Source organism: Morone saxatilis, unplaced genomic scaffold, assembly GCF_004916995.1.
Source record: "Morone saxatilis isolate NCDOM2014 unplaced genomic scaffold, NCSU_SB_2.0 Contig0, whole genome shotgun sequence".
NCBI classification, from domain to species: Eukaryota; Metazoa; Chordata; class Actinopteri; family Moronidae; genus Morone; species Morone saxatilis.
Window position 1 is genome coordinate 3,200,651 of NW_023339650.1, and position 5,237 is coordinate 3,205,887.

The following is a 5,237-nucleotide window of genomic DNA, read 5'->3' on the forward strand; positions in this document are numbered from 1 at the left end:
CGCTCTCACTATTACTGAATATTATCACATAGACGTGTTCAGGGCGGGACTCTTATCAAACATGTGAAGTTTGGTTGCGATCGGATCATGTATGCAGAAGTTATGACAAATCCCTCCTCCATGGCGAGTCGTTGAAATTCCACACCACGCCGCGCCTATTCTCTACGTTGGTTTCCATTGCACGTCTATTGCATTGTGCTGTTGACAACACACCAAGATGTTGTCAAGGTGGATGGGAACAGACTTATGTATTGTATGTTCTGCAGTAGCAGACACCATATTGTCTGCACAAATTATTATTCAGATATTCAAAATACTTTTATGGCAATAATTTCATTTTCAGTTTCAATACATCCAGAAAATATTGAATATATTTACAAGCTTTTGCAATTAATATTTTTGTATTCTATACACCCAGTGATACAAACAAAAAGAAAGAAAACCAAGCTTTAATTACAAATTCATCCATATGTATACACATGCACACCCATATGCACATATATGAGCACAGATATTTATATGTACATGCATATATTCATGCGTCCATACAGATATGTCATAAAGAAAAGATCCATGTTGAGGGATATATAAGATTCCTACTCAGAAGTAAGTATATATATATTTTTTGTTTTCAAAAGATCTGCCTCTGTACATTTCTGAATAGTTTTAGTGAATGTAAAGTATTTCATAAATACATTCATGGTCATATTCATATTTTTAGCTGTTTTCCAGTTTGACCTGTATATCCCTTGCAAACAGGGAAACATCCACATGGAAACTACGTTTGTGTTCAGCAACTCAAATGAAATCTCAATCAATGTCTTACTTGATATCTTACTCAAGTGCTGCAAAATTTGCGATTTATTCTTAGTTTATCTTTATTTAGCATCACCTAATATCAGGCCAGTCACCACGCTATATTACACAAGAACAAACTATTTCATAGACATGATCAAGAACTGTTTAAAATTTGAACAAAAAAACTCTGTTATGGTTTATGTTAATCAGTTTTTGCGTGAGTCCCGACCACTCATAAATTGAGTTCTTTCTTACGAACAGTTTGAAAATAAGAAAATAAAGAAAATCTGTGGGTATAAGCATTTCATGAATGAGGCTCTTTCAACAGAATATCTCTGGGTGTTTTCATTGCTTGAGTGACAGCTTTATCGTTACATCACTGGAGTATCATAACATAACCTTACTGCACCACATGGTTTTTTTGTTGGAATTGGAAACTGTTTGGAAAAGGACAGCCACTTTCAAAAAATACCCAGCAGGTGATTGGAGGAGCCATCTGTCTGTCATGGTGTCATTGCTGTTTTCAAGCAAACGTTGTCACACAAACATAGTGTTAAACCACGCCCATAGCTCATGTCGTAGCTTCAAGTAGTTCCTCATAGGACTTTGATTGGTCCAAACTACTGTGGTTGGACACAAAAGCATAGCTTGAATCCTGGCAGGATGTATTCTCGTGTGATCTTGTGAGTCAAGTTTTAGCATTGTGCCCAAATCTAGTTACCTTTTTACAGGTTTCCCACTCCAGGGCCTTTCCAGGACATTTTCCAGGAGTTTTCCTTGGCAGTACAGGACAGCACTTGCTCACAAACAGCGGTCAGCCATAGGTGGTCATTGTTTAAGACACACTGTGTTACCTTGTTTTCTTGGCTGTTCTTGGCTGTTCTCACCATGAATGATTTTTTCCAAACTGACTACAGTTTTTCTCTAACCGTAACATTAATTTGGCCACAGCACAGGCTAAAATACAATAAAATGTTTTCAGGACAACATAGATTAAAATAATATTTAATAATAAATTAAATTTGTTTTCAGGTGTTGCCATGACCAGAAAACTAGTCCAGGTTTTCCAGGATGCGTAGGAACCTCGTTTTTAAATCTTTACTGGTGATTTTTGTAATATCCACTGGCTTGTATACACTGTATTGCACCGCCTGTGCAGGCAGGCATAACACTAATTGCTCTAAATTAAGGAAATTAATGAAATTTGGTCAGCATGATAGAAAATTATAAAAGCATGAAGAGTCCAGCTTGTAAGAAGACAAGTCCTGGATCCTCTGGGTGTAAACACAGTGGGGATAAATACTATTTGGCTCGCGCATGGCTGTAAAACTGAAACACTGAATTGGCCCATATTTTATGACATGAGCACCCGCTGTGTATTACATTAAGAAATTAATTCCCTGCAGAAAGACAGATACTGGCCCTCTAAAGTCGGGCCCGACTCATTTAGTTGTAGAAGATGAATTGCATTGGTTATGACAAAACATACAACCTACATATCATTTGTGCAGCGCCTGCAAATGTTATATCACTCTTTATGGCTAATTCAAGTAGAGTAGAGTACACCAAATAAATCATGGCAAGTTGCAGCCGTTTGCATGAATTATTGAATTTAATTTCTTAACGCTCACGTTGTGACACAGTGGTATTTGGCTTGTGTTTAAAATTAATTCACAGCAGAGGACTGCTCACTTCTATCATTCTCTTCTCCGACGGCTTTTTTTCATAATCTCACTTTTCTCTCACCTCTGCTGCTCCGCTCCTGGCTTTGTTACTCTGCCTTCACACCCCACAACTTCATTTTCATGTCTGTGTGTATTTTTTTAACGACTATTCATATCTGCTCTACGGTGTAACCCAGATGTTAAAGTGAAATTTGGTAGGTGGGGGAACACAGATCTTGTGTAGGGAGGGAAAATGACTCACCTCAAAATAACTCCCAAATTGATTTGTACTGTGAGCTCCAGTAGACTTGTTTTTTTCGTGGACAGGCTTGGTGATCAGCTGACCATCTTTTAAGCACATATTTCTTGACATATTTTTCTGGATCCCAACACTCCAAAGGACACCCAACCAAAGAAATGATTGAAAAAACATTGAGAGGATTTTATATGAAACTGCCAATCAGATTTATAACCCACATTATGTACAAATGCTACAGAAATATACCAAATACAAGCTGCTTTTCAGATTTATGATTACAATGACTCTCCAAATACTAGTGAAGTAAGCCATCACTGTAAAACCAGATAAGTTGATTTAACTAAAAAAAATGTGAAATTTGATTTGAAGTAAAACTAATCTAATTTTGTAAGTTAAAAAACACGTTGTTAAGCTTCTAGGTCTGTGAAGTGAAGCTAATGCAATGTGTCTTAAACCTTAATTCTATGTAATGACCAGCAGGGGGCAGCTTCATTGGTTGCAATAAAAAATGATACCATGCAGTTTTACCGAGAAATGAAACTTCTGACTTGATTTATGAGCTCAGTAAACAGTTTAATATGGGGTTTATGGTCTCAATCTCTAGTTGCAGCCTTCTTCCATACAGCATGATAATCATTTAGTAAATTATGGTCCTATTTAGAGGAAAATAGACGATAAAGCAGGGTATGCTTTAGGGTGGGGCTACCTTGTGATTGACAAGTCATTCTCAGTGAGTCCATCCAGCTCAACGTACTAAACTCAGATCAAACTGTCAAACTAGGCAGTGCTGATCAAATATGAATCAAGATCTTACTAATGTTGTAATGTAATGTTACTACATTGACTTCTCAACATTTCTCAACTAAAATCGTTTCAGAAACTTATTTTAGTCTTAAATACGAGATTGGGTGTGACCAGGCTAGTCGAAACTGCGCAGCCATGAAAGCAGCTCAACTCACGTAAATGGACATAAATAGTCCATTTATGCGATGATGATAAATGGACTGCATTTATATGGTAAATGGCCTGCACTTATATGGTAAATGGCCTGCACTTGTATAGAATTTTTTAGTCTATACCGACCAATCAAAGTGCTTTACAACATATGCCAACATTTACCCATTCACACACACATTTGCAAACTGATGGCATAGGATGCTATGCAAGGTGCCAACCTGTTAATCAGGAGCGATACAACGCTTCCTATCCATCACATCATATCCAAAGCGCTCCATGATGATTCTATGTTTACTCGTACACACACACACACACACACACACACACACACAGACCCATCACAGACAGCCATCAGGAGCAATTTGCAGTGCCGATTCTGTCTGTCTGTTGGGGCTTTATAGGCAAAAATTCCTGGGGCCCCTCCAGTGTTCATCACCATTATTTATTAATAATTGACACCAACAAAAATGCATGAAAGAATGTGTTTACATTTTAGAAGGATCTAAACGTACGTAAATATAAAGAACAATAGAAACCGAAGGCCACTATGTCCTCACATCAAAAGTTCACAAGCTATGTAGTAGGACAGTGTAGGACACTGCACTGCCCTGAGAGGTAGAAAACGAGTTTAGAAGACAGGGAGGAGCAACGTCATCACAGGCATGACAGAGAGAGATACTGTCCTCCTGGGCCGACACTTCATCTAGTTGGACGTGATTTAAGAGTGGACTGTTCAGGATATTACTCTAACAACTCAACAACAGAGTTGCTAGCTTAAATTATTTAGGTGTCTCTCTACCATTAGTTAAGGCTAGACTAAATAACAGCATTCATTAACTTAATAGTCATTATCTGCTCCACTTACCACTGTCTTGTTTTTTTCCTCCTACTCTCTTTAATTTTTCACTTCCTCTTCATTTTCCTTCATTGACTTTCAATTGAAACGCAACTCATGCAAGTTTGATGGGAATGACGGGGCCCAGGAGGGGATGATACTGAGATATCATTGCACATTGTCCATTGGTTGATCTATTATGCTCATTTTCATCTCTATATTATTAATCTAAGTCATAGTCTTCTGATTGGTCAATTTTGCGGAAGCCTACTGAGGGTTGACAGTATATATAACGGAGAGAGCTTCTGGGTCTAAAAAGTGAAGACAATGCGGAAGTGTCTTAAAACCTGCATTCTATGTACGCTACTTGTCACAGCTTTGAAGCACAGGCAAATGATGTCATCCTGCTGATAGAATCATCAAATGCTGATATGTTGTCAATAATGTCGTTATGGAGGACGATCAACCCCCTCTGGTGGCCCTATGTTCGAAAAAGTGCAGCAAAAGTGCCGATCTTGGATGCCCTAATGGTAGATAAAACACAATTGCCCTAGGGTTCCCTTCCAGTAGACTAAACATGGTAACGTGCCCTTTATGGCCTGAACCCGAACCCTAACTAAGTGAAATGACTTTCTGCATGCTGGTGCCTTTTTTGTTTTTTTCGCCCCACCCCTCAAACAGCCTCAATCCAGTGGCAGACTCAACAGAGTCTGCCACTGGATTG